Consider the following 11,764-nt stretch of genomic DNA (forward strand, 5'->3'; position numbering starts at 1 on the left):
AATTGCCTGTGCAAGTACACGTCTTCGTATAGCAACAATATAACGGTAACTCCCTACATTCGTATAGTATATTTTGAAGTACTTTTTTTGAAAATTTTCAAATTTCTTTTAAATGGTGGAAGGTGTTCAATGTTTGGCCCAGCCATACCAATGCATTTTAATTATGAATTTCAAAACCCCACTTTTCTTCTCACTCAAAAGTGAGCCTCATATAATATTTCGGAATTCAAAGTTTCTCCGTTTTCCAAATTTCAATATTTAAAAAGTAATGTAAGTTCTCTTCGTAACTATTTAAAAATCTGTTTGCATTCACAAACTCAGAACTATAGCTCTTCGTAATCTCTCTTTAGCAATGACAATACATTTAGAGCCAATTTTTTTCAAATTTTTTTAGTACGAATTTTCAACAACCCGCTTTAACGTCAATTTAAGAATAAATCAATTTTGAGTACACTTTAGAACGATTTACATCCTCGTAGTACGTTTTCTCATAAACTATTTTATCACATTTGTTTGCTTGTTAATAATAAATCGCTTTATACCACAATCACAACATTACGTACGTTTTGGCATTTCGAATTTCAAAAAGAAATATTACGAATTAGAATATCAATCGAAAAAATCGATAAGACTACCATTCTACTGCATCTTTCTCAATTCTTTAATTTATAATTCGAAATATTTCTGTTAAAATTAAAAAAAAATGAAATTAAAATTGTGATTTTTTTCACTCGGTATTTGAAATTTTTCATTCGAAACTTAAATTTTCCTAAATCATATTGAAATCAAATTCCAAAAAAAAAAAAAAAAAAAACAGTAAAGAAAGTCTTAAAATCGGTCGGGGCCGACTTTATGATACCCTACATCAATTTGCTAATTTAGTAGAGCTCCGCGTAACAACTAAAGGTTTTTATGGATGAATTCATTCATACACGCTATGATTATAATTATAATTTAAAGTTCAAAAGACTAAATATGCCGAAGCATTTGTATCTTTTAAATTCGGACTTGTATTGCCCATTTGGTGCAAAATTAATTCTAAATCAGATAAAGATATATATGGGAGCTAAATTCAAATCTGAACCGATCTCTATAAAATTTGGCAAAGATATTTCCGAGCGGTATTTGATATAATTCCCTGAATATCGTTGTTACGGAGTGCATATTACGGCTGTGGGTAACAAATATACTGTCGGATGAGCTATAGCTCTATCTGAACCGATCTTTACCAAATTTGTCATACTAGCTTCTAGACTCAATTCGGTCGTGAGTGCCAAATTCCATCCTATTTGGAAAAATATTAGACGTTTGGTGCACAATCAAAGGTAAATCGGACGAAGTTATTTATGGGTGATATATCCAAATCTGAACCGATCTCGATAAAATTTAGCAAATGTATTTCTGAACTGTATTTGATATATTTCCCCAAATATTGTTGTTACAGAGTGCATATTACAGCTGCGGAGGACATAAATAACAAATCGGATGAATAATATATATGAGAGCTATAGCTACATCTGAACCGATTTCGATCAAATTTGGTATACTTATTTTCAGGCCTAATTTGGTTGTATGTGCAAAATTCCATACTATTCGGGCTGATATTACATGTTTGGTGCACAATAAAAGCCAAATCTGACGAAGATATGTATGGGAGCTATATGTAAATTTTTACCGATTATCACCAATTTAAATAGGTTTCGTCCTTGGGCCAAACAAATGTTGTTTGGAAAATTTCATCTCAATCGGATAATAAATGCGACCTGCATTTTGTTCACAAGAATACATGGACAGACGGACGGACAGCCGGACTGACATGCATAAATCAACTCAGAAAGTGATTCTATGGAGATCCTCAAAAGGAACTCACTTCCTTCTCCCTGTTATAAACAAATGCACAAACACATAATACCCTTACCACTATATGGTGTAGGGTATAAAAATGCACCGTATGGTGCGGTTTGCACGCTGGTGGCATCATCGGACCTTATTTCTTCAAAAATGAGGCCGGGGCTCGCGTTTCGGTCAATGGAGATCGTTACCGCACCATGATCAATGATTTTTTGTTTAAAAATATGGATGACATTGATCCGAAGGAGATGTGGTTTCAACAATCAAAATTTGGCCAATTGGCAATTGGCCTCCAAGGTCGTGCGATTTGACACCTCTCGATTATTTCCTGTGGGGCTACGTGAAGTCACTGGTTTATGCCGAAATTATTTTCAAATGTTAATGTCACGTATTGATCTTTCGAAAAAAATATTAAAATTTAATCTGTTTGTGTTATTTTTTACAATTTTAAGTTGAATCGGGCTTAAAAAACACCCTTTATTTCTTTATAAATTTTCAATTTCGCTTCAATTGTCTGCTATTAAAATAGTTCCTATAAATACAAATCTAACAATTATTAGAAATTCTGAGCATTTTATTTGTAACACAATTACAAAATGCTTCCATATCAGTCAATCAATCAATAACTCAATGTTGAACTCAACAAATTCAAATAATTAATTGTTTATCACATCCCTCTGCCGTCAAATTGTATTAAAATTTAAATTATTTACCCGGTCGTTATCTTAACGCTACGGAGGCAATGCAAGTGGCAATAAAATTAACGATTACTCACTCTCTTAAATGCCGTATAATTCGACTTTAAAGCGCAACTGACAGACGCGTCGACACAAGTTTGTATGTCAATCAAGTGATCGTTGTTTTTATTGTTGTTATAATTATGTTGCGTATGAGAGAATTCCTCATTTCTATGGACTTACGAATCAATAGAGCGTTTTTTCCCAATACGGGAAAATGTTGTAATACTGCCGTGTAAATTTCAATGACAATGGATTCTGAGAAAAAAAATGTAAATAAACGAACACCTTGAAGAGAAAGTAAAAGTAATTTTCTTTGTTTGTAACTTTTCAAAATGACTTGCTATTTTCAGGGTAGTGGATTTTCTATTGCCTCATGAGCATGAAGGAAAGATGTCAAATTTAATGAAATTAAAATAAAAATGTGTCTTAAAATTTACTTATTTTTATCAATAATTATAGAAAACCTTCAGTCGATTATGAAAGAAGAGGTACAAATAGAAGACACGTGTATCGTGTACACACGTGTATAGCTGTACCCCGCTACCTCGCTAGTGAGTAGTCGACCTTAAAATTGAAGATTCGTTGCACCAGTTAATTTTAGTACTCAAAATGCACAATTTGTTCATGATTTTTAGACAAAATTTCAAAAAGGAAACAAGTTCGATAGCACGTTATTCATATTTTCGTTTTTCCTTTGCCGAGAAGTATTATTGAAAAATGATTACTTTTTGCACCAAAAAGTCTTGAAAATCTTTCGTTTTAAAGTGTACGTGAGAGCATATTAGTTATACACGTGCAAAATAGTTTAACATCCAATATTTCTGGTGAAAACTATTTCAACGCCTTCTCACAATAACCAAATAAAAAGTTTAGAATCATAAAATACCGAATACAAGGAGGGGCCGTTATATGGGGGCTACATGAAAACCTGAACCTGCAAATTTCTGTCACAGTTTGAAACAGTTCTGGTGAATAATGTCGCTAAAATCATAAAAATCATACAAAGGTCTGGACCCACAAAGTCAATTTTCTGTCCCGTTATTAACCTTCAATACAAAAGTTGAAATAATTCCGATGAATAACGTCACTAAATTCATTCAAATACCGAGGTACAGTTATATGGGGGTTATACCTTGATATGGACTTATATATCCAATTTTCAATACCAAAAGTCCTGCAGAGCAAACACACATCGGAGTGAAATTTTATCAACCTATTCAATTCATTCAGGGGCTAGAGTGATTTCCACAAACGGATAGACGGACAGGTAGATGGGCGGACATCACTCGACATCGACATAGAATTTTATGCAAAGAAAACAAGTAAAAAAGCTGTAAGTTCGACCAGGCTGAAATTTGAATACCCTCCACCATTTGGTACAAATTTATAATTTTTCAAAATATTAAAATTCATTAAAAATTCTGTTAAAATCTTAAAAATACCGAATGTAGCCGTACAAAATTTGAAATAGTTCCGGTAAATAATGTCGCTAAAATCATCAAAATACCGAATATTGGGGGTACCGTTATATAAGGGCTATACGAAAACGTAGACCTGCATAGACAATTTTCTGTCATAGGCTGTAGTATTCATTACGAACTGCAAATACTAAATTTAAAATAGTTCCGGTAAATAATGTCGCTTAAATCATAAAAATACCGCATATCGGGAGGTACCGTTATGTGGGGGCTATACGAAGATGTGGACCTACATGACCCATTTTCAATACCAAAAGACCTGCAGACATAATATACATTTCAGTAAATTTTTATCAACTTACTTCATTTTGTTCGGAAGCTAGAGTGATTTCCATAGACGGACAGACGGACGCACATTGTTAAATCGACGTAGAATTTTATTCTGATCAAGAATATATATATATACTTTGTGGGGTCTAAAATGTATATTTCGAGGTGTTACAAACGGAATGACAAACTTAACACAGTCACAAACAGTGACATTTATATAAAATTTCAGGATTTCAGTTCTATTACTTCACCTTATAACAAATTTAGTACTATTTAGTACTTTTCTTACAATTATAGTACACATTTCCAAAACCTCTTCCATATCTCAATTCCAGATACCAACAGAGGCCTTAATATCAAATTTGAGGTTTCCAGTCTTATTCCCTCACCCAATACCAAATTTAGTACCATTTGGTACATTTCGTACAAATATAGGATGCATTTCAAAACCAACGACAAACCTCACCCAATACCAAATACAGTACCTTTCAATATTCTTTGTACAAGTATGGTACACATTTCGGAAACCGCCTTCATATGTCCAGGCTACACTTGAACAGCGACCCAAAATACCAAATTTCTGATTTACAGCACTATCTGGTCAACCAATACTAAATTTTACCTAATTAAATACTATCTAGTACTTTTCGTACAATTATCGTACACATTTTCATAACCTCTACATCAAATTTGAGGACTCCTGTCCTATCTCTTAACACATTACCAAATTTAGTACCGTTTAGTACAGTTCACACACTTAGTACACGTTTTCAAAACCACCTTCAATATCAGACTTGTTTTACAACCTTAATTCTCATACCAAACTTTTCGTAACATTAAAATTCGAATTTCCAAAAAATGTTGGAACATCTATCCTGCACTCCATCAGTGACTCTCATTCCAAATTTAATTCTAACTCGTTCCATATGTCCAATACAAAGTATCAAATTTTTAGATCATTTTAGTAGTTTTCGTACCGTTTTTTTAAAAACCCAGGCTGAGATAAAAAGCTGCAACAAACGCCATATTTTTAATTTTTTTTAAATCTTATTGAATGAAAGCAAAAAAAAAAAATCAGAAATAGCATCAAATTTTACAATAAGTTTAGATTTGTTCAAATTGGTCAACTTTGGCACGAATTATGGCTTTCAAACGGCCAATGCAACACACTCACACGCTGTCCGAATGTTGCTCTGCGGTATTTTGGCCCATTCCCGGCGAAGCGCTTCCTTGAGGTGATCGAAACTTTGGCATTTTTTAGTGGCAGTATTGCTTTCCAAAATACTCCAGACAAAATAGTCCAACGGATTGGTATCCGGAGATTTTGGTAACCACTGTGCGCTGGAAATTAAGCGAGGAACTTAATTTTGTAAAAATTCTTGGGTGGCGCGGCCAAAATGTTTGCGTGCCCAAGGCTTTAATACACTCTCTAGAATATTTTCGCGATAATATTCGGCATTTATTCTGATGCCACAGTCGATCAATACGAGCGGAGATCAACGATCGGCTGTTATGGCGGCCCACACCATCACCATTGCCGTTGCTTGAGTTCTGGTGGCCAACCGAAGGAGCACATTTTCAGCTGGCTCCTTGGTAAGGAAACACGATCATTTTGTTTGTTTACAAACTGCTGGACAACAAATGCTTTCCCATCGGAGGAAACCAAATTCGGCAGTTTACCAATTTCTGCCAAACGAAGCAACATTTTAACTCTATTGAGTCTATTTTCTTCCTGTAGCGGTGTAAGTTCTTGTATTTTCAATGAATAGAATATTGCGATATGTTCAGCTCACAAGCCATTTTCAGACACTGCGATGCGGGTTTCGATCAAGTCGCTTCTCTACTTATTGAACCTTTTTTGCTGATGTTGCTGTTTTCTTCCGTCCACTTTGTTGACATCGGGCTACGCTACCAGTATCACGGTAACGAGCGATGCTAGAAATGCTGGAAGGCTCTAACTATAGCCACTTGTGGTTTTCCAGCCAAATATAAAGAAATCACCATATGACGCTTGAATTCCATAACAAATAAACTTTTTTTTTGGAAAATTCTCACCAAAATGCTTTTGTACGCTTTGTAAATAATATAATGAACTGTCACCGGAACATTTTTAACAGCTCTCGGACGTGTGGCTTAGAAATGACAGCTGCCTGAAGCTGGTTGCCGTTTTTTCATCTCACCCTGTATAACATGCCAACGCACCGTGAGACTGACGCTCGTGCCAAAAATTAAAATTTTAGTTTCAGCCGTTTTGAGACAATTTTTGACCATTTTTTCGAATATGGGTCGGAGACATTAATTGCATTCCATTAATTCCAAAAATTTAAAAAAGTGGAGGAGGCGAGAGCTGGGTATTTCAAGGGTCTTATACGTATAGGAGACATTATATTAAGGGGTAGGCCTTTGAAGCTTAGAAATTCTATAAAAGATATTCTTTGAGTTAAAGATCTGTAAGAGGTCTGTAGAAGTCCTGTTAAAGGTCTCGACATATGGATCGTCTTTCATGCTTAGAAGTTTTTCAAAATATCTTCCTTCCATAGAAGACTTGCTACTGCCATCTCTCTTTCTCTCCCTCTCGCCAAAACTTTTTAAAAATCTTAACTACCGACCAGTAATTTCCATACAACTTATTTTGAAAATCTCTCATTAATAAACTATCATATAAATTCCAACAACGTCCATCGAACGTCATTAGCATGTTTGTGTGTAGGTTAGTATTTTGTGGTTGTAGAACACATTTGGCTATTGCCATTTCTGTAATGCCGGTCGCCTATGTTCAATTTCAAGTTCATGACTTAAATTTTTTGTATTTCATTTATTTATTTATTTATTTTTTTTTTTCTTTTGTTAAATGTTTATTTTTGGGCAAATTCTGTTAGTTAACTGCCACAGGGTAAGTGACTAAAACGCTACCGCTTGGCTAATGTGGAAAAAATAAATGCACAAGAACGTATCTGTTTTGCATACAAACGATCATTTTTGAATTCTACTTCTACATTTGCGAAGCGTCAAATAATTCATATTATTGACATTCTCATTGGCGGAACACTGGATGTGGCGTTCACATGTGTGTCCAAAAAAAACATGGCAGTTGACGATAAAGCGAGGGTTATGTGTACAAAGGCGGATGTGGTAGTCATAGGATTGGGGAAACAACTCGTGATTCCCAAGGTAGAACAGTGCTTAATGATACTTCTAAAAGGCATTTGGATTAATATTTCGTTTTGATGTTAAATTGAAATTTGCGGGGTGGCAACGAAATTCTTTTGTTTGCCGACTTAAAAAGGTGACCTCCTCTGTAGGTCATATATTCTTATCAGCTGATTTATATTTAAGTTCAGATTTGAGATTTGTACGAAATACCCGAATATCTTGGGGAAAGTACTTGGTGTAAAGTACCTAAAATAATGTTTTTTTTGGGGAATTTTTTGCTGTTTACTTTGGTTGCAAAGTTGCAATAAGTAAATAAATAGATTTTAAAGGTTAAGCAATCAAATATGCAGAGAATGAAACATGTAAAAAGCATTAAGTTCGGATGGACAGAAGTTCAAATGCCCTCCACCATTGGGTAAAGAAAACATTTTCATATAAAACCAGTAAAGAAAGTCCTAAAGTCGGGCGAGGCCGACTTTTTGATACCCTACACCACTTTGTTAATTTAGTTGTTAATAATTTAAGTGTTAATTCAATCATACACGCTATGATTATAATTATAATTTAAAGTTCAAAGGACTAAATATGCCGAATCATTTGTATCTTTTAAATTCGGACTTGTATTGCCCATTTAGTGCTAAATTAATTTAAAATCGGATAAAGATATATATAGATATATATAACCATATATATGGGAGGTATAGCTATATCTGAACCGATTTCGATCATATGTGGCATACTTATTTTTAGGCCTAATTTGATATATTTGATTATCGTTATTTGATATATCGTTGTTACGGAGTGCATATTTCGGCTGTGGGTAACAAATACTACAAATCGGATGAACAATATATATAGGAGCTATAGCTATATCTGAACCGATCTTCACCAAATTTGACATACTAGCTTCTGGACTCAATTCGGTCGTAAGTACCAAATTTCATCCCATTCGGGCAAATATTAGACGTTTGGTGCACAATAAAATGTAAATCGGACTAAGTTATATATGGGAGCTATATCCAAATCTGAACCGATCTCGATAAAATTTAGCAAAGGTATTTCTGAGCTGTATTTGATATATTTCCTCAAATATTGTTGTTACAGAGTGCATATTACGGCTGCGGAGGACAAAAATAACTAATCGTATGAACAATATATATGGAAGCTATAGCTTTATCTGAACCGATTTCGATCAAATTTGGCATAGTTATTTTTAGTCCTAATCTGGTTGTATGTGCAAAATTCTATACTATTCGGACTGATATTACACGTTTGGTGCACAATAAAAAGCAAATCGGAGGAAGATATATATGGGAACTATATCTAAATTTTGACCGATTATCTCCAATTTTAATAGGGTTCGTCCTTGGGCCAAACAAATGATATGTGCAAAATTTCATCTCAATCGGATAATAAATGCGACCTGCATTTTGTTCACAAGAATACATGGACAGACGGACGGACGGACAGACGGACTGACATGCATAAACCAACTCAGAAAGTGATTCTATGGAGATCCTCAAAAGTAACTATGGGTCTATCTCGCTTCCTTCTTCATGTTACAAACAAATGCACAAAGACATAATACCCTTACCACTATGTGGTGTAGGGTATAAATATCTGATTTTAAAAGTGTTCCATTTTAAACTATTTTAAATACCAGTAAGACCGCATGGATAGTGCTGTAAAACTTTTCAAAAAAAAACCATAAAGTGGGTTCCAGCGTTATATGGGGGCCATACCAAACCGGAAAGCTCTATAGACAATTACACACTTCAAGTATAGCCATCTACCAAATCTTCTAAAATGCCAAATTTGAAACAACTTCATTACAAATGACCTGAATTTTGACGCATCCAACCGAATTCAATAAATTTGGTTCAGATATAGTTATAGCTTCCATAAATACTTGGTGCGATAAAAAACTGCAATAAATTCAAACGCCATAAGTTTTACATTTTATTTTAAATAGAAGAGTGTGGCTTGTTTGTTCGGGATACCGTAGTATTTTGTTGTTGCAAAATGGTCAGGCTTTATCCCCTTTTTTGTTGTTTTTATAAAAACAACGTTAGTTTATTAGTGGAGAACGATGGTAATGTTTACCAGGGGGTAAGGCAGGGAATACCTAGGTTTCGTCACTTGGGTAAAAAAATGTTTTTTGTCATAGAAGTTATTTTTAAAATAACTTCTGGGGAGAATATCCCAGACAAAAAACAAGGGAACTGATGAGGATTGGTGGCTCTTTCCGAAACCTAGGTATTCCCTGCCTTACCCCCTGGTAAACATTACCATCGTTCTCCACTAATAAATTGTTTTTATTTTAAATTTTATTGAATGAAAACAAAAATATCGAAAATGGCATAAAATTTTAGAATAAGTTTAGATTTGTTCGAATTGGTCACCATTGACCCGAATTATGGCCTTAAAACCGATGCACGCTGCCCAAATGTTGCTCTGTGGTATTTTGGCCCAAATGTTTGCGTGCCCAAGGCTTCAATACACCCTTCAGAATATTTTCGCAATAATATTCGGCATTTATTCTGATCGGCTGTTATGGAGGCCCACACCATCACCATGGCCGGCGCTTGAGTTCTGGTGGCCAACCGAATGTGCATATTTTCAGGTGACTTCTTTGGCAAGTAAACACGATAATTTTATTTGTTTACAAAATGCTGGACAACGAATGTTTTCTCATCGGAGAAAACCAAATTCGGCAGTTCACCACTTTCGGCCAAGCGAAGCAGCTCTTTAACTCGTTTGAGTCTATTATCTTTCAGTTGCGGTGTAAGTTCTTGCATTTTTAGGAATTTCAATGGCTTTACCCCGAGCTCATTTTTCAATATTTGCCGAATGTAATATTGCGTTATGTTCAGCTCACGAGCCATTTTTCGGCAACTACCATACGGGTTTTGATGAAGTCGCTTCTTTACTTTTCGAACCATTTCTGCTGATGTTGACACAAATGATTTATTCGCATTTAAATGCTGGAGTGCCTGTGGTTTTCCAGTCAAATATTAAGAAATCACACTATCACGATTGAATTCCATCACGAGTAACTTGGTTTCTGGAAACTTCTCACCAAAATGCTTTTGTAAGCTTGTAAACAATATAATGAACTGACACTGGAATAATTTTAACAGCTGTCGGAAGAGTGGCTTAGAAATGACAGCAGTCTGAAGTTGGTTGCAGTTTTTTCATCTCACCCTGTATACTTCAAGGATTGTAATCTACCAAATCTTCTTAAATACCAAATTTAAATCAATTTAAGTCCAAGTCACCTGAATTTTGGCTCATACGACCGAAATCAGTCTAGAAGCAAGTACATCAAATTTGGTTCACATGTATATATTGCATCCGAATTGGTGTTTAAGTCCCTCACATTCGTAATATGCACCCCACAAAAATGACAATAGGTACCAGATAGTTTATAGAGTTCGGAAATACCTGCCAAATTTTTTAAAGATCGCTAGAATCTTCCTTACATATCTTTAATACGATTTCAGGTTTATTTTGCAGTTAGTAGCTAATATGAGCCCAAATGGAGTGAGTTTCTGGACGTACGTTTCTATTTTTAAATATAAACCTTCTAGAACTGATATCATGCGCTCTATATCAATGTTATTTGGTATAAAAGATTGAAATGTATCCGTCAAATTTAGTGAATATATTCAAAAACCAAACTATAACAGCTCTAAAGCCAAATGTTGATAGGTGGTATGATCTACTTCAAATAAATTATTTTTCTTTCATTCCGTACTGATTTTTTTTGCTGGGTTGAATATTTATAGTCCAAGGGAAGGTACTATCTACTAAAGAGCGATTTATTGCAACTGAAGTAAGTAGATGTAATCAAGCACTTCATTACTAATTTGAATATGTGTACGAAATTCATTACCAAATATTTCACTTTTGTGATCAGATCCGTTTGCGATTTCACTTATTATTTCACACATTTAATAAACTATTTAAGCCAATTTGTTAAACAATAAACAATAAAGTAAGAGAAATGCCTGCTTATTGTTAAGTTCAATACAAATTGTTTTTATTGCTGGCCACTATTTAACCCACTGCCGGTTTATGACGACAACAGTCAACAGGCAATCGAATATTTTAGTGGTCATGAAACAAATACAGACTTTTATGTACACTCATGTGCATAACATAAGGCCACCGGTTTGTTTTTTGTAAATTCAATGTAAACTGAGAGACAGACCTTCAACATTTATCCCTATGATAACAGTGTGCCATTTAACAACAAAAACAGTTATTCTT

Source organism: Musca domestica, unplaced genomic scaffold (genome assembly GCF_030504385.1).
Source record: "Musca domestica strain aabys unplaced genomic scaffold, Musca_domestica.polishedcontigs.V.1.1 35, whole genome shotgun sequence".
In the NCBI taxonomy this organism is placed as follows: domain Eukaryota; kingdom Metazoa; phylum Arthropoda; class Insecta; order Diptera; family Muscidae; genus Musca; species Musca domestica.